The sequence below is a fragment of the Rhipicephalus sanguineus genome, chromosome 11 (genome assembly GCF_013339695.2).
Source record: "Rhipicephalus sanguineus isolate Rsan-2018 chromosome 11, BIME_Rsan_1.4, whole genome shotgun sequence".
In the NCBI taxonomy this organism is placed as follows: domain Eukaryota; kingdom Metazoa; phylum Arthropoda; class Arachnida; order Ixodida; family Ixodidae; genus Rhipicephalus; species Rhipicephalus sanguineus.
The window spans coordinates 51862697-51889622 of NC_051186.1; the positions used below are offsets into that span (position 1 = coordinate 51862697).

At 46.0% G+C, this 26926-nt stretch overlaps 1 long non-coding RNA gene across 1 annotated transcript in view; it reads left to right on the top strand.

Moving 5' to 3' along the window:
* The first annotated feature begins 1537 nt into the window (after nt 1–1537).
* LOC125756132 (uncharacterized) overlaps nt 1538–26926 on the top strand; it is a 42744-nt gene continuing 17355 nt past the window's right edge. The window contains exons 1-3 of the long non-coding RNA XR_007414322.1: nt 1538–1777; nt 3154–3252; nt 23731–23962. This is a non-coding gene — a long non-coding RNA (uncharacterized LOC125756132). The remainder of the gene's footprint in view (nt 1778–3153; nt 3253–23730; nt 23963–26926) is intronic.

Sequence of the window (26926 nt, forward strand, 5' to 3'; positions counted from 1 at the left end):
CTCTCGATAGCGTGCCTCTGAAGGATCTGGAGTGCTTCAATCGATATTTGCCCCTTGGCGTAGTTGCGCACCGTTGCTCTGTTGGGGACCGTTGCTTCGCATTTTCGATGGAAGCGAGAACGCTCGAGGCCCGTGTACTTAGATTTAGGTGCACGTTAAAGAACCGCAGGTGGTCGAAATTTCCGGAGCCCTCCACTACGGCGTCTCTCATATCGGGGTTCTGGGACGTTAAACCCCAACACTCATTATTATAAGGTATCTGTCGCGCGACAATTCACATGCCTGTACACGTCACACGAAACGATAATTTATCGGAGCATAAGGCAAAACGTAGTGCACGTAGCGCCCGCGCAATTTTTGTACTTATTACCACACCTAGAAACAATGCTCATTGTGTGCAGTATAATAATACTACGTTATTGTGACCAGCGTATAAAGCTGAAATGTCATAATGCTGGCGTGACAAGGCGTCATTTCTTCTTTTTAGAACTGAAGCATACAAGCTTAACGAACCTGCGTATGTGCGAAGCAAATAAGCAACGCTGAATATATGACAGGTGCGCTGCTGCTTGCTTTAATCCATCTGCGAAGATGTCATGAACGCCGAATTAAAGTTCCAAGAATAATAATAATATCTGGGGTTTAACGTCCCAAAACCACGATATGATTATGAGAGACGCCGTAGTGGAGGGCTCCGGAAATTTCGACCACCTGGGGTTCTTTAACGTGCACCTAAATCTAAGTACACGGGCCTCAGACATTTTCGCCTCCATCGAAAAAAAGTTCCAAGAATAAGTTTCATGGTAAAGGCAAGGCGAATTAAACAGCAGTACACTTAAACACCACTGTGTCTAGTCATCAGTCGACATTAGTTTAGCTGGCGTTGACTTGAAGCGCACTCGTCAAAGACTCGCCGGCTCGCCTCAGCGCGATTCCTTAGAGATCAGGGGCCTACGAAAACTATTTTTAGATCAAATTTCCCGCTAGTGCCAACAACATGACGTCGCTTGTTTACGGGATGTTGCGTCACATCCGTTTTATTTTTGTTCCACCGGAAGTGTTCCCTCATTACACAGACGTCGCTAAGTCCTACGAGCAAATGATGAGCCGCCATTTTCTGAAGTATGGGCTTCGGCTTCCAAGGAAGCTTCGCTACCAGTCACATTTACCTTGCACACGGTATGGGTGCTCCTTTGAGGATCTATGCTTCTGTGTACTTTGCTCTACCGGTAAAATCGTTCCTAATTCCTTAAAACATAAAATGGAGGTATTCATCCTCCCTACATTCGCTAATGACGCACTGTTTGGCAAGATTTCATGCGCTTCCATTTACAGCAGCATCTTACGCCAGTGTCAAATGACGTCATTCTGACAAATCCTCGCAATTCCTTTGTTTTCACGGCGCTTTTCCAATTCTGGAAGGCAAAAACAAAACAAAAACAAAATGAGCTGCCCACCGTTTTGTATCTATAGTGTCATTCGAGCGGAATAATACAAAACACTTGCTCTCTGTTCTAAGTAGGGCTGCCTGGAATAGAAGTTCCGATAACAAATGGCGTATGTCCACATACGCTGCTGTCAGCCCCGGCGACCAACAGCGACAATGCTAGTTCTTTCTGCTAAAGATCGCTCTTCCTGTCTACGTCGATTGCAGGCAAACAGCTGGGCAGTCGAAGAGTCTTTCCTTTCGTTTATGCGGCTTTCGGTGTGTTATTTACTGCCGTGTTGCTCGCCCGTTACGTGCCACACTTTCGTATACATTCCACTGTGAAATCCGGTGAGTGTTGCATGCTATTTTGTTCAACATAGTTAAAGTGCACATTCCCACGTTAACCACCAGAGCCATGCTTATTTGCAGTTGAAGTGTCGACGGTTCTATGCTTATGCAGATCATCGATTTTATTTGCTTAAAGCATTATCTAGCCAAACTTATCCCTGTCGACAGCTTTGACATGGGCATTGAAGTCGTCCTGTTAACACCTCTACCCTCAAGCAGCCCGCAGAACCTTGCCGATATGAGAAAAAAAAAAGTGTTAACGAAAATGGGCAAATGCGTTAAGCGGAGGGCTGTATGCCTCACCAATACATGTGTAGTCCGTGAATGCTTTAGGGTTGCTTTGAGGCCCCGTAGGCATAGATCGGCAAACTCACTCATGAGCCGACTCACTCAGACTCACATTGGGCCGTGAGTCTGAGTGAGTCCGTGTGAGTAATATCTTGGGTGCGTTGAGTCCGAGTGAGTCCGGTTGGGAAATTTGTTTTATGAATCTGAGTCCGGCTGAAGAAAACTTCCTTGAGTCTGAGTCCGAGTGAGCCGTAAGCGCAAAATCATATTTTGAGCGAGTCTTAGTGAGCTTCGTCTTTCTTTTTTTTTGCCGACCTATGGTTCCATATACCCCTCTTCAGCATTATTATCAGCCGTATGTCGGCTCGCGTTGACGCTCAAGTCTACTCACACGTATTTCAAAGCACTAGCGTTCATACGCCATCTCAATATTTATTGATCAGAGGCGTGAGGGGCGGTGCGTTGCCTTGACCTCCACCCTCAATCTGTTTCATGAGATGTTCTTCATACAAATATCTCATGTGAATAGCATCTTTCATAAAAATTGCTTTACTAGACTGCAGCCACTGATAACTCGTATAGCGTACGAGATCAAAAGGTGCCACTTAGAGCAACGATTGTGTGAGATATTGGCGTAAATCACATTGACGCCAGGATCAAAAAAGCTAGCGCACTCATGAGTCAACTCACTCGGACTCACTCAGATTCAGATCGAGCCGTGAGTCTAAGCCTGAGTGAATACGGCTGAGTAATATTTGGTGAGTTTGAGTTGGAATGAGTCCGGTTGAGAAAAATTTTGGTGAGTGTGAGTCCGAGTGAGCCCTAAGCGCAAAATATATTTCTCGAGTGAGTCTGAGTTAGCTCCACCTTTCTTGCCGACCTGTGCCCGTAGGTACGAGCGAAAAACTGTGGAAAGGTAAGAGCGTAATCTTACCTGTTAAATACGCTGGCAAAGTGTGCAATACCCATTCCTCACTACATCAGTGAAAAATTAAATGTTACGCATGCCTAGCATTTAAATCGTAGTCTTTTACAACTACCAGTTGCCCAACAGGCGTCATACTGACCGCAAATATTTTAAATTTCAGAAGCTGGGCCAGCACTGTAATCATGAAACAGCGTTGTCCACTGAATATTGGGTAGACTGAAGTCACCCGTCAAAATTATCTGTTCAAGCAACTTGATACGTGAGTATATATATTTACATAGATTCTATAAACAGTGACTGAATAGTGTGATCTCCAAGTGGCTTCCAACGTTTTTAATGTTCCCGCAATAAACCTGAGAAATCATCGCCCTCAAAGGTTTGAGTTCTCTGCATTCCAAGTGCACACAATGTTTTCTTTGTCTAAATTTTCACTCTTTTTTAAATGCATCAGAACCATGCAGGGACAAACTGCAAACCTAGCCACGGTGTCGATCCGAACCCGAGCCTTAACTTGTGACGAAACTGAACCGGTATTCTCGAAACGAACCGGAATATAACCTTCATCGAACTCAAATAGTATTAGTTATCGCTTGAGAAAATAAGCTACCGCAGTTTCTGCATTCTATGAAGAGAGAATGGTTCAAGCGGGGACTCATCTAAGGAAAGCTGACGTATTGCTATTGTTTCGTCGGCATCTGGATTCCTCGAAAAACACGCTGAGGAAGTCACTTAAGCAAAGTAGTTACGAGCAGTTCAGTGAGAGTGTCTCGCTTCTATATAGCCTTTGAATTTGCTGTCTTGATTTAGACAATAGAATTTATTGTTTCCAGAATTTTGGCATGTTCGCATTCATTAGAGACAGGGCGTGATGCTCTGTCCATTAAAAAGCATTGTGCTCCACATTAAATAAATGCATCTCTAACGTGTACTGCTCTATTTTGGATTAACTTCAACGTAATCGAGCAACAGCCAATGTCGCATGTGGTTTGCATGCGTGAGACTATTTAGATACCTTTACTGGCGAACAGAATCTACGAATGTTTTCGCGACATGTCACGTCAACGGATATTGGACGGTCTTATTTTCCCAAGCATTTCTTTTCAAGCCTACTCGCGATTTGCTTAAGTTGACTTGAAATTTAATTTTATTTCGTTGCACAACGGCGCCTTTTCAACATCCGCATGAATGTATATATTTTATTTACTTATTTATGTATGTTGTTATTTACTTATTAGCGTAGAGGGAAGGCATTACAGAGGGAGGTGGTATATGTGAGAGTAAATATGAGATTAAGAGCTACATTGGAGTAAAAGGATTATACAAAAAATATAATTGCCTTATTATACAATAATAGTTAGTATGGTATAACAAGAACGCAGTAAGACATGTGATAGTAACAAGGAATAATATTGCTTATATGGTGCAGTGATAGTTATAAGTGATAAAAAAAAAAACAAGAACAGGGTCTTGAATGCAGGCGATTGATACGGGAAGGCCATTGCAGTCTTTACGAGGACGTGGAATAAAGGAGTGCAGGTAGGTTTTTGTACGGCGCGACGCAATGCCGACCTCGTTGACGTGGTCGATGCATGGTGTCTAAGAAGGGGGCGGGGGGGGGCAGTACTTGAGAGCGTAGCTGTGGATTACTACAAAAAAAGATGGCTGATCCCTCCTCCATAGGAATCGGTATAACACGAAAGTGAAACGTGCCTTCACAGAAGTACTTTACTGTTTATAGTGCAAGTGCATTAGTATATGAGAGCATGTACGAGGTCTAGTGTTGTTTGGCAGATACAGCATCGCTCGATGTGGACGCATCGCACTCACGTTGACGCCTAGTGGCACATCTCCGTACCGACGACAAGCGCCCATGATCATGATTTATCCCTTGCGGTAGTTGACGTTCTTATGTGGACACCGCATATGGTGAATCCTGCGCAAAGATGGCATCAACAAGCACATAGGCACTCCTTCAAAGCGTCGTGAAATGCGAAGAGAAACGCGACGAGCGTCGTGTCTTCCCTGTAGCCTGGCCGTTAATTCTCACAGGGCGAGCGAGGAACGCGGTGCGACAGCCAGGCGAGCGTCGGAGAGCTATTTGTCGATATGGATGAATGCTATGAGCGAGGCTTGCGCTAAAGCCGCCACCTCACGGTGTGTTAAAGCGTTGACGAAATTAAACTTGCATTGGAAACGCGCCGAATGGGACGGTCGTTGCAACGGCGCGTTTTTTTTTTTCGAGCCTGGTGGCACAGGTGTCACCGCCCCGTTATAAAGGGGACGCTCATAGCATCCATCCATCCAAGAGCACTGTGAGAGGCAAGTGTGAAAGATAAAAGGCGCGTTCATGTCGTACCCGTAATGTACGTACCCGTAATGTGTTTGGCGGTACCTCGTCCGGCACGTCAATACTTCAAAGAAAGCGTAACCCGTTTTGTTGAAGAACAAAAACTTCTTGAAGATATTCCCGATTGGTTAGATCGTGTAGTGCTTCTTTTACAAATGAAGGAGGTTTAGAGCCTCCTCATTAGTCCCTGTATGGCCCTTCCCTTTTTTTCCTGTCGATCCCTCTCCCTTTTTACGCAACCAGTGTTTGTATTGTAAATAGCGTTTCTTCTTGTGTTTTGTTTCTTGTCAAAAGCAGGCAATAAAAAAAATGTTTGGCGGTAGCTCAGTATGCTAACCGCCCACCAGCCATCGTCGCGGACCGAGAGGTCATGGGTTCGATTCCCGCCAACGGAACTTTTTCTCAGTTTTTTTCTTTGCCATCTCATGGCGTTCCTTTTGCTGACGTACTTCCGTGACGGAAATACGTCAGAAAGACTTGGTGGACCCCGGCATAAAACACTTTCGTGTTAAAAAAATGAAACGAGGCAAGGCGGAAATCTTTGGATTTCGAGTGTGTTTTTCATGTTAGTTATTATAGCTTTAAATGAATGAAAGAAGAGAATATTTCAGGGCTCGTTTCTTTGTTTGACAAAACCTTATTGAAAACCGGCAGATAATGAAGCCAAGGAAGGTATAGGGGACGTTAATTAAACTGCAGCGAACCTGCAACCTTTGGATCCGAAGGCTGCAGCTTCGGTCCCTGCCGGTGGCAAGTTGTCTTTTCGTCCACTTTACTTTCTTCACCTCTATATCACATTTAGTACAATACACTTAAAACAGTACAATTAACTTCCCTTATAGCTTCCCTGGCTTCATTATTTGCTGGTTTTCATTAAGGCTGTGTCATTCACCAGCAAAGCGGCGTTGCCGAGAATTGTCTACTGATAGCGGTGACACGAACGGCACTTTAGTGATAATGGTACTGGGACTGTCGTCTGTTATTTCACTCTCGGTTTAGAATAGTTGCAGTTCAATTCGTTTCCTCGCTCTTCAGCAGTTCGGCGCTCTTCAGCAGTTACATATTTTGATTGGACGGTCAAAGAACCATCAGCTCAGAATTTATTTATTTATTTATTTATTTACTTATGTGTTTATTTAATGGTCAAATTTATGTTTACTTCAGCCGCGTTCGTCCCCAGCGCTTGCATGCTTTTACTCGCGCGTAGAACATACGATGGGTCGGGCGATGTTATTGATTTGGACTTTATAAGGAACATGACGGCGACGGGGACGGCAAGAACCCGCCGAGAGTGTCCATATAATTGCTGTCGCAATAAAACGTAGTCGTTTGCTAGTGGCAACGTGGTGGAGCCTGCTCCTACCATTTTTTTTGTCAGTGCACTCATGCCACGAAAATACTTCAAAGCTATATCGCAGTTCAAATGCGCATGGCCTGTATTGCGCATGCCTTGCGCATGACTTGTATTCAGAAGAAAGATTTGGATATGGCTCTTATAGATATGTCACACAGTAAGTGGTTCCTCTTGAATGGAACATGTTATTTGAGGTTGCATTGGCTACGCAAGAGAACTTTAAATGGCGCAGCATATGAACAGCATCGCGATACTTTGCGGCAAAATTAACATTAATATGCTGTTGTCGGTACCGTTATTTGTTGCATGGGCGTGATCGCGATTATTGGATATGCAGAGCAGGCGGCTCTCACTGGCCAAAGGCGCGCTTTTCTGGACAGTTGGCAGCATTTTCATTTTGTTGGCATCTAGTGAAGTCCTTCAAAAAACACTTCAGCTCTTCTCCTTCTTAGCTGGTATTATGCGGTGCCGTATGGAACCTCTTCTTCTGCAAGGAATAGATTGGTACCAAATGTCTCCATTTCTAGGCCCATTTTCAAACCTAACGTCTTGGAGCTGTAGGAGGCCGTGTTGGCTGCAGCTGAGACCCTGTCATCAGACCAGGGTCGGGGGGTGGACAATCTAGGTCGCCGGTAACCATGGGTTGATGACCACACAATACGAAATCGTCAGCATATGCTTTGTGATGACATAAAGTTCTCTCCACCCATTCATGGAGCGAAAACACGATAGCAAAGCCACCATAGGTCACATGTGAAACAGATTGGATGCGGCCATTTCGGTTGTTTTTGTCACGAGGTGTAGTCGCAGCTCTCGTTTAATGCTTCTAGCTCAGTTTGATTCAAACAGGTGCAGCATTTGGCTCATTTTTTATTCGAAACTGCTTCTGAGTCCACATTACAATCGGGAGTCGACCCGCTTTGATTGAAAGTGTTATGAACATGAAAAACAGCTAGGCGTTCTTAACGTCCCCGTCAAATTTAGCCCAGTTTCGGTGTCTGGATCTGGCTCTTTTGGAAAAAAAAAGGAACTCTTCATTTATTTCTCTGAACAACAGAGGCCGAGTGAAATGAGCACGATGAACTCGAGAACCAGCCAAACCACTACAGCCGAAACTCGATTTAACGAAGTGATGACCATGTTAGAATTACTTCGTTAATGCTGGAATCGCGTAAAATCGGGAAAGCGATTTTTCGGTCTTTAGAAATCTAAAATTGTAACCCAAAAGCTTTGGGTTACAATCTAAAATTGTAACCCAAAATCGGCCGCCAATCCACGCCTGCTCGTGTGAAAAGTGCGCGCTGGATGGCCAAGACACTGTGGCTCTCACACCCGGGTAATGTAGACCAGTTAGACGGTCACATCAAGCGTTTACAGGCTGCCGATATATACGAGTATACAAAGTCGGGGAGACGAATGCAGTGATTGTGGGAGCAGGCCGAAAAGCAAAAAAGTGGCGAGGAGACGATCCGCACATGTTTCGCATCAACCATGAAATACCGAAGGCAACCTCCTAGTTTTCCTGTGGGAGCGTTTACAGAGAGAGTAAAGCACTCTCGCCCGTAGCACCATTTGGTGAGAGCGCTACCGACAGCTGAGTCCGTTGTTTCGCGCATGGGCGCGACGTGCAGCCTCGTCAAAATAAAACTAGGGTCGTTACTAGGGCGACTACGCGTTTTAACTGGACAACGTTACAGCGCCCGCTCGAGGAAAAAGTAGTCTGTGTCAAAATTAGAAAAAAAAATCACCACATTTTCAATCATCTGCTTCCGAAAAATCTTTGTTAAATCGGGTTTGGAGCCAAGTTAATTTCATTAATTCAGGTTAATGACAACATTGAACCCTATGGGCACCTGCCGGAGTATAGAAATTTCTTTAGATCGGGAGCGTAGTAAAATTGTTTTTCATTAGATGGAGTTTTAACTGTATTTCCTTTTCACTTTTATCCTGAAATGTAAGCACAGTGGCAAGGAATAGAAAAATCGCATGGCAGAGTGCAGCGCAGACCTTTAGATGGTTGCCGGCAGTATTGGTTGCCGGCAGCACATTGATTGCTGATGGCGGGAAGTACATAAAAGCTTGGTAGAAACAAGTACGAAGATGTCCAAAGCCATATGATGCTGCATGCAATCTCAGAGAAAGGAAGACTCGTCGCGTTTCTTAAACGTTGTTAAAACTCTCCATGATCTTGATTCTTTATCTTGAGGTGCGCGTATAGGACGTGACGCTGGCAAAGGTGTGTTGCCAGACGGCGAATCGCACACAAAACTCCACGCGTGAAGTGCAATCGAGTCCCTAACAATGAAACGCAAGCGGGCAACGATAACTGCGACAATAAGTATACGTCGTGTCCTGGTATCACAGTGCGCGCACGTAATGGTGCTTCTTGAACCGCTCATTAAGGCATCGCCTATTTTCCCAGCACTACCTATGTACATAACAGTGACAGTGAGTAATCCGCCGCGGTGGTCTAGTGGTTATGCTGCTCGACTGCTGACCCGAAGGTCGCGGTGGCTGCATTTTCGGCGGAGGCGAAAGCGCCTCCACCGAAAAGCACCAAGCATGCCCCCCCCCCCCCTTCTCCCCCCTTCTCCCCCATTTTTTTTTCTTGTTGTCATCCTCTGTGTGCGCTTAGATTAGCTATAGATTAGATATAGGCGCACTTTGAAGAACCCCCAGGTGGTCGCAATGTCTAGAGCCCTCCACTATGGCGTCTCTCATAATCATATCGGGGTTTCGGGACGTAAAACCCCAACAATTATTATTTGTGATATTGCGTAAATCAGGCCAACCACGCTGGCCACAGAGCGCGTCCTGCGCCTCATAGCGTCGATAGCGGCACGACTGGCGAACAAGTCCAACCGTTTACAAAGCCGCTGCGCGTCTTCCAGATCAGAAAGCCCGCCTTCTAGACCTGTCCATTGTCCTGTCTACTTCAGTCCTTGGGGCGCATTTTGTACAGACAGAAGCACTATGGCATTTGTCCTGTCATCCTCCTCGGTGTATCAGAGCCGTTGTCTGTCCATGGCTCCTTTAATAGTATTCAACTACTGCAACCAATTACTCTACAAGATAACCAGCCCACGAAATAGGGCTCCTTGAGCTGTTAGACTACGCGGCATAGCATGAAAGGAAAATATTAAGGACATCAATTGAGCAAAACGTAGCTATACATTGTTTTCCACTATGACGCAGGACGAAGCAACGTAAGACAAAGTTGGCTACGTCACGAGCACCAGCAGAAGGTAGCGGAGCTGTTTCAGCGTATCTCGTTGCATGCTCGACGGCGACAATTGCCCATCGATTACAAGCCGCAATGTACGGAAGGGCTCCACACAGATCAATGCCAACACGGTGGAAATGGCGTGCAGGACACGGTAGAGGGTGCAGTAATCCGGGTGAATAGGCCAATGCCTTCCGTTGTTAGCATAAAGGACAGGATCGAATATATTTTCAGACGAATGCCATGCCAGTAGACGCCACGCCAGTAGTAACGCTGGTGGAGCTGGGGATACGTTTTCAACACTCCAGCGTGAGCATGTTGCGGGTCAGCATGAAAATACGCACATACGTCAGATCGCAGGTGGCTTGGTATAACCAAGAGCCATTTACGACCATCCGCTCGGTAGTTTCTGCGGTATCTCGTCCCATGTCTCAAAATGTGTGGCTTGGCGGCGAAGGGCACGGGGGTATGCAGACGTTGAAGAGTCGGAAAGGATGTTAAGGAGGGAGGCAATCCATGGGTCTTTTCGCTGCTCACATGACATGCTCGTGACGGAAATGGCAGCGATGGAAAAGTCAGCGTCTGAGCGCGGATCTTCACCGGATCTCACTGGTGATCGTGAGAGCGCGTCCGCGTCAGAGTGTTTTCGTCCCGAGCGGTAGGTGACGCGAATGTCAAATTCTTGTAGGCGAAGAGCCCAACGTCCAACGCGACCAGAAGGATCCTTCAGTGAAGCCAACCAACGGAGTGCGTGATAGTCGAAGTCGAAACACTGTCCGTACAAGTAAGGACGAAACTTGCTTAATGCCCACGCAATTGCGAGGCACTCTTTCTCGGTGACTGAATAGTTGACCTCCACTTTTGTGAGTGCGCGGTTATCATATGCGACGACGTATTCAGGAATGCCGGGCTTACGTTGCGCGAGTACTGAGCCAAGACCGACGCCACTAGCATCTGTGTGCACTTCAGTCAGAGCACTTGGGTCGTAATAGCGCAGAATGGGTGGCGACGTAAGCAGGAGCGCAGTGTACTGAAGGCTTCGTCACATGCTGGGGTCCAATTAGAAAGATTAGCAGGGCCCGCCAGTAGTTTCGTTAGTGGTGATATTATCGATGCAAAGTTACGGACGGAACGACAAAAATATGAGCGCAAGCCGACGAAGATCCGAAGTTCTTTGAGCGTAGTCGGCTTCGGAAACTGGGCGACTGCATGAAGTTTGTCCTGGTCCGGGAGAATTCCATCCTTTGATACAACATGGCCAAGTATAGTGAGTTACCGAGCTCCGAAGTGGCACTTCAAGTTAAGCTGAAGGTTTGTCTTAGTAAGGCACTGAAGAACCGTGCGGAAACGGTCGACGTGTGTAGGGAAACCTGGGGAGAAGACAGCATCATCAAGGTGACGACATCATCCAACATCATCGAGGTGACGACATCATCCAGCCACACAAAAACGGGTCTCAAGGAGCGAGCTGTGATGTGCATAAAGAAAACACGGATGATCCCTCCGTCACAGGAATCGGTATAACACGAAAGTGAAACGTGTCTTAACAGGAGTAGTGCTTATTGTATAATGAGATCTGAGAGCTTGTACAATGTCTATTGGTGTTTGGCAGCTATAGCACTGTTTGAGGCATATGCACCCACGTTGACTCCTAGTGGCACATATTCTTCACGACGACTAACGTCCATGATCATGATTTAACCGTTGCAGTAGCTGAAGTTGTTAACACATACCTGGACACAGCGTATCGCGAATCCTGCGCAATGATGACATCAACAGGCGCATAATAAACACTGGTACTCGATATGCATATTTTTCAAAGCGTCGTCAATTAAGGAGAGAAACGGCACGCTGTGCGCTCCCGAGTAATCGGGTAACCTCGCCTGTGCTCATGCATACACTACCGCACTGGGCTTCAGCAACACGGGAGGCAGAGCTTCGTTGCTTCAGCCGCAAACGCGCAGGCGTTCCACGTTCCGCTGGCCTCTGTCTCGCACCACAAAGGCAGGACAATCGCACGTCGACATCGTTGCCTTTCTGCAGCGCTTATTGCAGCAGTTTTATCAGTCGGTGATATCGCACTGGACGCAGTAGGCGGCGGAGAAACACTATTGGTGCATGTGGAAGCTGCACTACTCCGACAACGAGCCATCACACGTTAACACGAAGAAAGCGAAGAACATAGCTACGTCTAGGGCGACTCCCCGATGCTAGCGCGACCAGTGTTTTTCGCTGGTATCGAGAGTGTTTAACCATGCCCTCCGAGAGTGCGCGCCAGGAGGAAAGCTGTCAGCGCGCAATCCCGGAGGCCACGCTTTAACTGCCTCGTCGCCGAATCGTTTTCTGTCGGCGCTAGTAATTGTCATGCCGCATTACTTCGCTTTACCGCTGACAGACGGCGGCGGCGCCACCCCGCCCCGCCAACAGAGAGCACCGTGCGAGAGAGAATGTATGAGAGATATAAGGCGCGTTTCTTGCTTGTCGCGCATCTGCCTCGATGACTTAGTTGGTAGAGCGCCGGGCGCTTATCGTCGCGGATTGAGAGGTCGTTGGTTCGATTCCCGGCGGCGGAAAATTTTCTTATCGTTTTTCTTTCTCAACCATTAGCGTCCATTTTATCAACGTCATATCCGTGACGGAAATACGTCACTGAAGTCTTGGTGCACCCCGGCATAAAACACTTTCGTGTTAAAAACGCCAGGCCTGCGCGGTACACGCAGCACAGTCACAGCGAAAGCTGGAAGAGCGGCCTTTCTGAAGCCCGTCGTAACTCCCCTGGAACAACTAATACAAGCACACTCAAGGTACCCACTACGCCATAAATAATCATAATTTTTGTGAAGTAGGGAAGTGCCCACTACGCCATTATTCTTCATTCTGCCGAGAAGCAAGGTACTTGCTGCACATCTACAAGGTATTATGTGCACTTTGGCTGATGACGATGAAGAATTATGGCTGAGCCCTTTCTAACGGGTTGGCAGCATTACACGACTCACTCCTTACGCAATTCGCATTGTGTGACGCCTGGTTGTTATTTTACTCTTCGACTACGCTAGATAACATATGTTAACGCGATTCCTTGCCCGACATGACACCTGTATAGGGTTTTTTTGCGACGGACTTTCAAGGATCCGCGTGGCTCTGTGGTAGAACACTCGGCTGCCGCGCAGGGGGTCTGGGTTCAAATTCCGTCCGATACCTGGATATTTTTTTTCGCATTTTTTTGTAATTTTGCGCGATCGCGGTTGCGGACACCGGCGGCGGCGGCGGCGGCGGCGGCGGATAACTACAGCACCGAAATCAGCTGCTGTTGTGATTTCATAACAGCTTTCGCTGTAAAAAAAAGTTCAAGAGCCCTTGCCCTATCGGAAAAATTGAGACAAACGAAGCTTGGTGTGGGTGCTCTAAAAAAATCAGCTAGCTGGAAAATATGGAGATGGTATAGGTTTTAATGAAAAAATGATGGAACGAAAAACGATAGACGTTGTGCTACACTGCAATAGATCTTACAAACACACCTTTCCCGATATAAAGTGGCAAGTTCAGCAAGGTCGACGCAAGCTAATTTCGACGTGATGGTAATAATAATTCCTGGGGACATAGTGGTGATCAATCGCCATAAGGCGTCTGTGAAGCAGAGCACAGACCAGGACAACGCGAAGAAAACACGTCAGTGCGTGTGATTTGGTATTTTCTTTACTCGTGCTTTGTCCCCCTTGTCCAGTTCCCTGTGATGCTTCAGAACACATTATGATAGGGAAAACCAGGTGCGTCTGGTTAACCAAATGTACCTGACTTTCCTTTGCGTTTTTTTTTATAACTCTCACGAAATCCTACTGACTAGTTCCCTATTTGCTACTATGCCTTGTGAAATACGAATTCATTAGAGATCATACTTATTACGTACCCCTTCCCGCTGTACTCACGAAATGAAAATCCGTCTTTTAGATGTTGGCCGTTGGCATAAACTACGATGGTTTTTCACAAAGTAGATGGTTGTTTCACAAAGCAAATGTCCATACTTTGTGAAATGTTCAAAACGGTGATTTCACAGAGTGACTGGTCGCTTAAATGGGGACACACCTGCGCTACGTGGGGAGAAAAAACAACGACGCACGAAATACTTGTCTGAACTTCTTGGACGACTGGTATGGCTCGGACGTTCACTTGTGCACTTAACATAATACGCATTTTGAGTCGTTTAGTAAAACAGCTACAGTTCAACGTGGTGAAGTTGCCCCCTTAAATTAATTCGCCTGTTTGAAAAAGCATTTGGTCCGCCGCGGTGGTGTAGCGGTTGCGGTGCTAGGCTGCTGACCCAAAGGTCGCGGCTTCGACCCTGGCCGCGGCGGTCGCATTTCGATGGAGGCAAAATGTTAGAGGCCCGTGTACTGTGCGATGTCAGAGCACGTCAAAAAACTTGAGATGGTAAAAATTTCGGAGTCTCCACTATGACGTACCTCATAATCATATACTAGTGGTTTTGGCGCATAAAACCCTCGATAATATTATTGAAATAGCATTTGTCGCACATTTGTGACGTGCTCGTCATCGAGATAATTTGCGGGGATTCATCAGATGATTCGCTAACTCTCTCATGCCTTACATTTTTTTCTGTGTGAAAAGTATTAAGGTAAAACCAATGCGTGACGCTGCCAGCACCTGTGCCGCATCGCCATAACTTCTGGAAAGGCACGCCAACCGTTGTTTTGCTATAGAAGGAGATTTTCTCTTTGACTGCCAGTGCAACTAGTATATTTTTAGCAAGGGCGGGACTACGAATAAGCTGGGTGAACTCCTTTACTATATATACACACACCATGGCGAGGAATCGCAGTCGTCGAATGAGGGATCACTGGCACCCCATTATGCACAAGTTTCATTACCTCTGCAGGAGTAGCATGCGTGAGCAAACCTTTGGCATTTGGAACATCTTCTCTGCATCGGGATGTAGGGTGTGACACTGACTTCGATGGAAGTCACATCGAGATATGCAGGTATTTTACGTGTACCGAAGGTGAGGGTGGTGCGTTTGGCGAGACGGTGGTGAATATGGTGGGAATTCGGTGACATGTGGCGAAAAAGTGCTCCGAAAGTCCACAAGTACATCACATTCGACAGTTAAAATGAGGCTGTATGTGCGTTAGTGTGAGTGTTGTTCTCAGGTTCTTTGAGCTCGCGAACTACGTGGGGTTTGCTCTGACCATTTGAAACGTTTCCTCACTATTGTGAAATTCGATATTGACCCCTCAAAATTTAGACCGGGGCAATTTGCTTGTACCGCCTCATTGACGTGGTGTGAGCAACGGTGCAGTACACCCCTTGAAGTTTGGCTGCTCTTGCTCTATTGGCACGTGGTGCAGACGCCATATTGCTTGTGCAATTAAAGTGAAGAAAGTTGTTCCTTCTATGTAACTTGTACAGACAAATTGAAACCAGAGAATGTTTTACAAACGTTCAATCATAGTTGTGGCACAAAGATATTCTATAGTTATACGTTCAAACGATGGTGTCAACCTGGCCTTTTACTGCCGAGCTGTTATGCTCGAGGTTCGCCGTGCTTCGTAGATAGAAAATTATCATCACCATGAACCGGCACGCGCTATCTTCGTCCTCTTCTTCATCTTTGTCCTCTTCTTCCTCTTGTGCTTCGCTCCCAGAACACGTGCGCCGATTTGTTTGGCGTGGGATGCAATAACTAATGGTCAAGAGAACGACTGCAGAGAGAGAGAGAGAGAAAGAAAGAAAGAGACACAGAAAAATAGAGAGAATGAAAGGGAAGAAAGAGAGAAGAAGATAGAAAGACAGAGAGAGAAAGAACGACACGACAGAAGAAAGATAGAAAAACGTCGCAGTTTCGCCGCAAGAGTCAAGCGATGGATGCGATAGCAACAAATTGGAATTTCACAAGAACAACGGCAAGTAGCTCGAAACTTGCAACACGCTGGTCAAACTCGAAGGACGCACGAAAAGAACACACCACACACAAGACGAGCGCCAACTAACAGCTGTCATAGCTCCACACTTTCACCGCCCTGCTCAAACATGAAGGACGCACGAAAGTGAGTGAAATAGGTGAAAAGGAAACGCAGGGAGGACTCACGAAAGAAACGCACAGATATACATAGGACGAACGCGAACTAACAACTATAAAAGTTCTAACTCCTTTGTGTTTGAGCAGTGCGCTGCAAGTGTCGACTATGTACAGTCAGCTAGCTCTTACTTTGGCTCTTCTAGCTAGCAGCTTACTCCTTTCGCAAACGCGGCCGCTGCAGCGAGCGAAGTGACCTTCGTGCGCTTCGTAACTTCAACGCAGACTTTGCGGTGAAAGCACAAGCCGTACGCACACCCCCTCCCCTCCCCGCACTACACAAGCGCGCTCGCATCGCGAAGCCGGCAGTAAACGTACGGGGCGACGACCTTTAACGCGCGCCCTTCGCGCCATCTCGCGGGTGATGAAGAGAACACGCTGATGTGCCTCCGAGCTCTGCGTGCCTCTAGTGGTACATGGTGTATATAAATAGCTCCGTCTTGTTCTGTCGTGTTACGTCGTGATTGCGCTGACTTCTTTACAATAAATAGCTCGCCGAGTATGCTGAGGGACGTATGCTCCGTGACACAGTTGCCTAACGCGGCACGCTGTGGAGCGAGGGGTCGCAGGTTCGAATCCCTGGTCACTCGCTTACCCGTACACCGCGGCCCGTGGTAAACGGGTATGTGCCACGCGTGCCTGGATGAAAGGGTTTGACGACGTACGCGACAGGATTTTCACGTTATTCATGTCATGACCTGACAGCCATATTAGTCAAATACTCTTACCCTCCCATGCCAATTTTGGTCTACACCAAGTTAAGGAGGCGATCATGAGAGCACCCAGACGTAGGCGGCTGATAGATAGATAGATAGATAGATAGATAGATAGATAGATAGATAGATAGATAGATAGATAGATAGATGGATAGATAGATAGATAGATAGATAGATAGATAGATAGATAGATAGATAGATAGATAGATAGATAGATAGATAGATAGATAGATAGGCTCAAAGTGCCACAGGTTCGCTCAGAAATGCTTCGCATTTAAATGTCCACTAACATCTTAAGCGATAAACAAAATAAAAGCTGTGAAATTTAAAGTGATAACTAGTGAAGTTACATCTACTTTGATGAAAACCTAAAACTGTAAGCGTTTTAATGCTATCCGCTTTTAAGATACCATAAGTTGTAGGTTGGTATTGCAGTATTTCTACAAGATATTAGAAAAAGGGTGTTAACAAAACTCGAAGAGGTAAAAAAATATACTAAATTTTTGATCAGAAAATGCCTCATTGCTGCAAAATCTCAGGGTTTAAGTATGAAAGAGGCAGCGAGTAATCGAGAAATCAATTTGCTACTTTCTTTGTTTACAACAAGGACATTGCAGAATATCGTGCTTGTCTGCATTGTGTATGTTATTTATATCTGCTTCCTCTGATAACTCAGTTAAAACAATCTAAACTACACGTTCGAGCCAGCGTACAAATGTGTTTTTTTGGCGTGGAGAGTTGGGCTAGTTGGTTCATTCTGGTCGAAACTGCGCAGTAGGACGGGACACGAAGAAAGGCAAGACAAACGAGCGCAGTTTGTCTTGCCTTCCTTCGTGTCCCGTCCTATTGCGCACTTTCGACCAGAGTGTTTTTTTAGATATAAATATTCTAGGTTGCGAAATTATCTAAGTTCCATATCGGCGGCAAGCTGTCATATTCGCGAGCTTGTGAGAAAAACAGGTACATACGTAAGAAGACAAAACACAGCCTCTATTCTACTACCAAGTCTGCTCTGAATATTTATTTTCGCTACAGTTGCGCGATATATGAGTCGTGTGCCTATATATACACACCGTGTTTCGTGCTTTAATATACCGCATATGAACACCTGATAGCACATACGCGATCATCGTGGCATGAACACCTTCGGGAACTGCTAGAGAATGTTTTCGCTACGCGCATCTGCTTCCGAGAACACTACGCAAGAACCTACTATTTTTTTTCTTAATCCTTGAAGGTCACATTATTTATCACGCTCGCTGAGCTGGACGGTAGCATTGTTCACGGCTCACGCGGTCTTCTTCTGAAAAACTCCTTCTCAGGTCTGCTCATCTACATGAGACGAGACCCATGAAGCTGCACCGTGGTAACTGCATCAATGTGATCCGACATGCTGCGTCGTGTTGACGGCAGCACCATTTCTGTTGGTAGGCCTCGCCTCCAGTACTAGTAAACGTCAAGATAAAAACTTAACTTTGTGATATTTATTAAGTAGAAAATGAAAGCCAGTTGCACGCCTGTGAAATCTGAGTAGACAGCGGGGCTGGCAAGCGAAAGCCACCACCTGGCGAATGCAGATTAAGTTCTTTCTTCATCTTCTTATTATTCCTTTCTTTCTTTCATATTTCCTTCCTTCCTTAGCTCTTTCTATAGCCTTTTCTCCTTCTTTCCCCCCTCTTAATCCTCGCATCACTCCTCATCCTCACTTCTAGTTCCCATCCTTTGCTGTGCTATACTGAACATGTTTTACCCTCTGACCTCCTTTCCTTCCACCTGATCTTCACATCCCTCCTCAGGGGTGTAGCCAGAAATTTTTTTCGGGGGGGGGGAGTTCAGCCATACTTTATGTATGTTTGTGCGTGCGTTTGTATGTGTGCGTGTATATATACGCAAGCAAAACTGAAAAATTTCGGGGGGGGGGGGGGGTTGAACCCCCCAACCCCCCCCCCCCCCTTGGCTACGCCCCTGTCCCTCCTCCTCACGATATACAGGGATGGCCAAAGATACCTTGCAACTGTATGATAATACGATACAAGGTACTCAGGCAACAAGTATTTGAGATACAGATGCAAGATACTTCCTGTTATTCTATCCCGTACGATATCCTCTATTCGTATCTTTAGACACTGCGATACAGTTGAAAATTTCTTGTTATGGATCTATACGATGTAGAGGCAAACGTATACGCGCATAAACGTTTGCTTGGACATTTCTTCACTTCGACGAACCTTATTTCATTTGAATGGAATGACCGTATCTGAAAACGTTTGTCATTTTTGCTCAACGTATGGAATTTTTATTTCGAAACGATTTCTTTGGATTGTTTTAGCTGCATAACATGGGAGCTGTATATACGCGGCTGTTGTTACTAATGTCTGCTTGCCGACAAGTGAGCGGGTTGCAATCTAAGTGCAACAACAACAATAAGAAGCCTCTCCACGACGGCGCATATAGCGCTCGGAAGTTCTACCTTTCCCGTCAGCGAATTAACCGTTTACTCAATAGCGAATCCCCGGGCAGGTATACGGCAAACACAACGGTAATAGTTATATTTTTTGTGGCGCATTATGTACAAATGAATAACATAACGCTGCAAAGATATTTCATGTTTTACTTACCTGCTGGCGTAAAGCATTCGTTAGCGATATGTCCATTAAAGTGCAATCATTTTACGATTCTTCTGGTGCGAGAAAACGCGTGGAGCCCAGAAACGTTTCATACGGGTTGTAATGGCACAATGCGTCGCGGGGTACAGAGCTGTTAACACTACAGTTACCGCGGTTATTGAGACTACGGTTACTTGCAATAGCAGGAAATTTTTGGGTGAGCTAAACAGAAAAGTAATGTAGAAAGTCGTTATGTATCACACATCTAAGTAAAATAGAAATTTAAGTAAAATAGAAAGTCGGTTATGTATCACACACTCATGGTGAATACGTAGAAGCACGATGTATGAGGCACCACTAATTATTATGGCATTTAAGCATGAACTATTGTCGACTTACCTGTCGTGGCAACCGAGAGCGTCCTCCACTTCGCGCCTCGTTCACCAGCTAGCGCGTTGTGCCAGCCCCGCGCGGCTCGATTGCCGGGAACCGCTGTTAAGCGGCAACATGGCGGCGGTAGCTACGACGCCAGGCCATTTTGTCCGGCGCAAGCCGTACTCTTCTCTCCCTGGCCATCAGATGCCCGGGCGCCGCACGTCAAACGGCACGCTAGCTTACGTCACTGTGCCACGCCCGTCCTCACTGGCCGCCAGTGACAGCCCCCGGGCTCACCTCTCCGCTTGAGCTCGCTTCTGGCTGGGGCTTGGCCACCGCGAGAGATGCTCTCAGGCCTGCAGCGAGAGGTTCACGGGCTGTCTTAGCCGGCGGCTTCTCGTCCGTGCGCTCGGCTGCTCCCTTTGTGTGACAGCTGTAGTGCCGCAGGCAAGCGTACGCAAGCGGTCTTGCGGAGTTACCCTGTGCGGCCCGCAGTCCCGTGATTGTCGTGCGGTGATGCATGTTGGGTTAGTAAACCGGTGCTTGTTGACAACCTGTCTCGAGGGCCTTTTATGCGCCGTGTCGGAGGGTTGACACACGCGGCCGTAGCGTTCTTGTGTGCGGCGGCGGTAGAGGAACGTCGCATGCCTCGTAGGGTAAGCTTCGTGCAAACCGATCTCCACTGCTAAAGTCACACAATAAAACATTCCGTACCTGTGGAAAATAGCTTAAAATGGCTCCAGTAGGCACTCATGGAAAAAATCCCATAGAATATGTCATCATAATCGTTCTATGGGTTTGTAGGCAGTGTTCGTAACCGCCGCGGTGACTTAGTCTAGGTGCCCGACTGCTGATCCGAAAGACGGGTGTTCGGTGTTGGCCGTGGTGGTCGCATTTCGGCGGAGAAGAAATGCTAGAGGTGCGTGTACTGCGCGTAGTCAATGGACGTTAAGGAACCCGAAGCGGTCGAAGTTATCAAGAGTCCTCCACCCGGCGTCCTGACTCGCTGTGGGACCTTAAACCCCGTGGACCAACCAACAAATCGTTAACAGAGCGTGTATAAGCATGCTTCAATAAAATTATTGTAACCGACTGCTAGCAGAGTGTATTAAGACACAAGTTACTGGATGGTTAACAGACTGCTCATGGACAGTCTTTCTATTGAGAGAATGTTACTAGGGTGTCTATGGAACATTGTTGATAGTTCGTTACTACGAGGTCACCAGACAGCCTATGAACATGAGTCTGTTCAAAGTTGGTGGCCAATTGCAGCCAGAGCGTTGATAGATCATTGGTACAGACGTATAAAGACAGTTTGTAGACACTCTTTTGATTGTTGGTAGGTTCTAGTAACAATTGTCTTTAGACCGTTAACTTAATGTTACCAGATATTTTTGTAAGAGAAATGCCCTCTTGATATATTTAACATGGCTTCTTAAAATTTTCCATTATTACAATCCATTCAAGTTTGCCATTTCACCGAGTCGTAAGCAGAGTTTTTGTTACCGTATCCTCCAGGCAGACCCAGATTATTTTTTCCGTAACATCACCTGGAGATAAGGTAAACTTAAGCGGAATATAAATATTCGAATGTCAGAACTGACTTATGCAATTCTAAAAATATAAAAATAAAGCAGTAAATGCACTAAAAACACTTATCGGAATAAGCGGAAAGGAAATAAAATAGAGACCCAGGAAATAGATGGAGACCCACGCAAAAAAGGCACCTGAGGGAGCTCTTTTGCCAAGAATGAAATTATGATTTAAAAAGCTCTTTGTATGAAGATACCACGAAGAATAAAGATGCAGTACGCCAAGATACACTCTGTTAGGTAAATGCTTGTTTATTCAGGTGGCTTGGTAGCAGAAGTATCAACTTGACAAGCGGAATTCCGCGAACATTTATGGTTTCGCGCGGTGGTGTTGCTATAGAAGTATTTGTATCCTACTATACAGGGTGTTCAAAATTAGGCTTTATGGTTTTTTTTAAACTCAGCACTGGGAAGAACGTAAAAACCATCTTTGCAGATAAGTTATTTATCCAGGGGGACACAAAGTGAGTCAATAATTATCGTTGTCAGTGACGAGCAGTCAGTGCTTGCTATCGCCAGCCGGTAGCAAAAGGGTAGCCATTATCATCTCTGCCTACGCCTTCGACCCGTTGTCAGATTGAACGCCGCACGCAACTGTCGCGGCACATCGGGGAGGAGCTTTGTGCCAGTGCTCACTGTCTAGCATACGTAATCACGCAAACCGCAATTAAACTTTGCAGCAGGATATCTTGGGGCACAGACATGCTAGAAGAATTCTTTCAAGTGGAACTGTGCAGAAACGCGACTGCCTCCGACTTTTCAGTACAAACATGCCCGCTTGCTGCACTTATTAAAAAGTTCATTATTCAATCTTAGTTAATTTGGCGACTGACAACAATAGTTATGGTCTCACTTTGTGTCCCCCTGGATAAATTACTTATCTGCAAAGGAGGTTTTTATGTTCTTCCCAGTGCTGAATTTTAAGAAAACCAAAAAGCTTAGCTTTGAACACCCGGTATAAACGATACATTCTCTCATGTGTCGGCCTTACAGATACTGATGCACGTCTTGCAAGACGTATCGTCATACAGGTACAACATACCCAAAGTGTATGTAACTGTATATAAAGTAGTATCTAAGATACATGTACCTTCGATGCCGCGCAGCACTGTACAATGACAGCATGTACATGGGGAAGCCCATAGTGAGGCGAGCCAATTTGAAAATCTTGGATTCGGCCGAGTTTAAAGGAGGTGGGTCATCTAGTAAACTTGCGGTGTGGGCCGATCTAAAATTTTGTGGTGGGCACTAGAAGAATTTCGGAGTGGGCCAGCAAAAACATAGGAGGGGTGGGCCAACCTAAAAATTGTCGGAGTGGGACACCTTGAAAATTGACAGACTACCGACTCAAAATTTGGGAAGGAGGGGGGGGGGGCGAGTCGAGAAATATGACGGGTCAGCCTGCTGGGGAGTGCGGGAAGTGGGACACAACGAAAAAAAAATGGCTTTGGACCAACTTTGAATTTCCTGGTCGAACAACTTAAAATTTGGAGGTCGGCCAGGTTGAAATTTGAGGCTGGGCGAACTTGGAAATAGGGGTAGGTTAGGGGCGGAAATTTGTTGGTGGGGCATAACGCATGTAATTGTTATTGTAGTATAAAAATAATAGTACGTGATTAAAAATGGCTGGCTCTCCCGTGTTTGAGAGTAGATGTAAGCACGAAATGCCTAACGGCAAAGCAGCTTTTTGGAGGGTATGCTAGCCACAATCTTGGGTACGTTCGCAAGGGCACACTACACTGTGCACTCGGACACCATTGTTTCCTGTCACTGTTTAAGATAAATCTCGCGCTTTGCCTAGAGTATGCGGCCGACGCGACAGCAGGCTGGTGCGCCGCACGCAACGTGGCGTGGTTTCTTGAAGAAGGCGCCAACCGGCGCCGCGAAATCTTTATCGATCGGAAATTCCTCGTTCTTGACTGTCAAATCTATGTACCGGTAATAATATCTCAAGTTTTATGTGCGAGAATCAAGATATGGTTATGAGGCACACAGTAGTTGGGAATCCGGATATTTTGACCACATGGGGTCCTTTAACCTGTACCTAAATCTAAGTATACAAGTATCTACCATTTCTCCTCTATCGAAACGCGATCGACGCGGCCTGGATCGAACCCGCGACCTTCGGGTCAACACCCGAGCACCACACTGCCGTGGTGGGCCTATGTAACAGTGCGTAGAGTATATTAAAATAAGAAATCATCATCAGCGATCCCTTATATAAAAATCATGCCACATATAGGACTGAGGTAATAAGCTAACGGCGCGAAAAATATATAGCTTCACATTTATCTTTGACAAGCAGATATCTGAACTATCATAAGAAGGCAGGATAATATTTGAGTTCATAGTGGCCAGGTGTGCCATGTTTCTAGTGCACTCAAACGTTTTCCGACTTCGGGTGTGCAATTTATATTTGTCTCCTTTTTTCAGACGTCTTACGGGACACACCGCGCCTCAACTCGCCGTCGACATGCTGTATCTACCGACTGATGCCAGGATAGCATTCCTCGTCATCTGTACTTTAATGACGCTTACAATGTTAGCATACGTGAAGCTGCAAATATATTTAAACGGTGAAGATATCATGAAGCCGAAGCACCGATCTCCGCCACCAGAATTTGGGAGTCGAATATTTGGTGAACACCGATACGTGAAGCTAAGCGTAAGTGTCACACATGCATAAGTATGCGGTTTATGTTGCGGCAGGAAGCTGCTCTAAGCTTACGATGTCTATGTTCTAGAAAATAAGCTTTCCTTGTCACGAATACGCGCGGCGTGACACCATTCTTGTGTTGCTTCGGCGCCAAATGTCCATTACTGTAGTTGCCAATAAGAATGCCTACCCTTTTTATCAATACGCTACCAACCGACACCGATGCCCGGTGTCGGCCGAAATTCATCAGGCAGAAATTCCACGTATTTACAGTCGTGCGAATGCCCATGATTCCAATCACAGCCGCTTAATAACACATGCCTTGTGCCATATGCAAGGACTCTGTCAGTTTCTGCGTTAAGTGTTTCGGAATAATTCAACCTTGAGGCATAACTTCAGTAAATTTTGTCTTCTAGCAAAATACCATGACATGCGCGTACTCACGCAGATAAGTGTCATTGCCTATTCACTGAAAGAGTGCAATATCGTGTGCAATCGACAGCCTTGTTCTCTGTCACCAATTCTTGTAGTCAAACATCATCTAACGTTTCAACTATAAAATCGACGTTTTCTTTCCCGAACTCTCCGTTGGTTAGTCTAAGTAAAGTCTGTTGTGTAATGGACAACTTACAGTGTTGATTGTTTACCGGGTGCAAATCATCAAACATACGTTTTGTGTAAAACGCAATCAGTGACGCCGTCGAGCACACCGTCGTGTTAATAAAATTACCCGTGGTGCTAACCGCTACCATTTGCACATACTGTTCACCTTCAACGAGATGGCGCTTCCATACCACCCAGTCGTTTCTCTCCTGCAGGCATGTAACTCGCATCAGCATAGGTTCGCTAACCGACTGTGCTAGCAGCTTTAGCAGTTAGATTTCTCTGCACGTTATAGCAGCTCCGGGAGGCATAGGTAGCCAGCACAGCGATGCCTCTCATTGCCGGCTTTGGAAAGTAAACTTTGGCTTTTGTTATTTAATCATCAAACTGAATGACTGTGAAATACCATGAGCACGGAAACAGCGTGATTTCCGCATGACTAATGCTCAAAATACATATCTCTTTGCCGAAACCTGTGTAATCTAGAGCTGCGTTTTTAAAATTAGCAACGCTTTGTAGAAACAGGCCTTAGCTACCGAGGGACACGCAAAAGTAATGACGCTAGAGCAGCTCAAAAAAGTGCACAACCGAGAGCAATCCGGCATAGCAGATATATATGCTCGTTCTTAAGTACAGACAAAGTACGAAGCACAACGTCAACAACCATAAATGTGCCATTTTCCAAATGCACCTACATACCTGCATGTGATACGTAGCTGCGTGCTGTTGTACATAGCTGATTGAGAATTGTTCCAATCACCAGATCAGCAGCAGGTGTGTGACTGGAACCTCAATATCAGTGCAAAAGTAGAACACCAAATGGGGCTAGTTGGTGGAAGTTCATCTTGTAATGCTTTTAACTGCGCTACGGCACAGGCAAGAGAAGACGAGAACGTGCTGTTGTCTCATTTTCTGTTGTCCGTGTTTTCAGTGCAGTTAAGACCATTTCAAGATGATCAGTATGAAAGCTGAACCGTATAGTGATACGTTCTGAGGACAAATTGAGACAACAAATAAACTTGTGGCATGATTGAATATTCTTTTTTATTCAAATAAAAGAATTAATGAAGGAATTGTTGTCGCCATTTCTTGGAGGCAGCTACCCCTGTTCACTGAGCCGCCAAGGAATCAGTGATTACGACCCACTTTCTAGACGTCTTTGACAGTTTAATGAAGCTGATTGCTAGCAAAATGGCTGCAAGCTCCGGTGTTGTTGAAAAGGAAAGGTCACCCAGCCGACACGCATATTCTTATGTAACTAAGGAATGAAAAATGCTGGTGTCGAGGTCTCTTTGATGACGGAGCCATTAGTGTACACATGAGTATAGCCTTGGTACATGTCAAACACGTGATGCGAGGCCAACTGCAGTGCGACAACGGCTGGTACGTCATGGTTTCTGCGAAGTCCTTCTATCGATGTTTCAGTAGTTGGTAGCTCCAGTTACTAGGGCGAGTAGTTTAAATCCGTTTGCCAGTGTGTCGACGAAGGAAGCTGTGAAATGTACTGTTGGTACAAATGGTGTATTTGCGCTCCGGTACGACTTCCAATTTGAGATATAAGTGGATGTGAAGGGGGCCGTGTAAATAGGCGAAAGAGATGCCGACAGGTCTCCACATTCCGGATCACATTGAAGTTGCGTTCTCGTGCCTCTGCTAGAGTCAGGGAACTTGATGTTGCCTGTTGAAGCTCCAGATATACGCGCAGGCTACGTACTTGTAGCAATTGAAGTTGGTGTAGAGACGTCTTAGGTATGGTATGCAGAACCAGCGCGGGGTAGGCAGTATTCTGCCGGATAAGAGCGCAATGAACGTGGAGCAGTGGCGCCGATGTTGCGCCCCATTTTGTTCCCGCTATGCGACGGAGAACATTTATGGTGCTGTTGACTTGGTGTTCGAGGTCGGCTATATGTTGACTCCATCTGAGTTGGCGGTCTAAAGTAACACCAAGGAAGCGGTGTTTTCGTGCGATTTCAACTGTCTGGCCGTCCACAAAAAGCTTCAAGTTGGTCACTGTCTCTCTCGTGAACGGTAGAACTATAGACTGGGCGTGGAAACTTCGCATGCTTCGCTTCTTGAGGTACTCGCTTATTGCATTTATTCCTTGCTGAAGACGATGCTTGACAGCTTCTAGAGATTCGTGACACGTCCATATGCATGAGTCGTCTGCATATATAGATATGTTCAAGGCTTCCGGAAGCACTTCCGAAAGCCCTACCATTGCTGCATTGAAAATAAGCGCACTTAAAACGCTTCCTTGGGATACATCTCTGATCATTGGTAGAAATATAAATCTGCCCATCATGGAAGAAGTTGGCGATCCATTTAGGCATACTGCCATGTATCCGAAGTGAGGTAAGCCCGTACAGCACA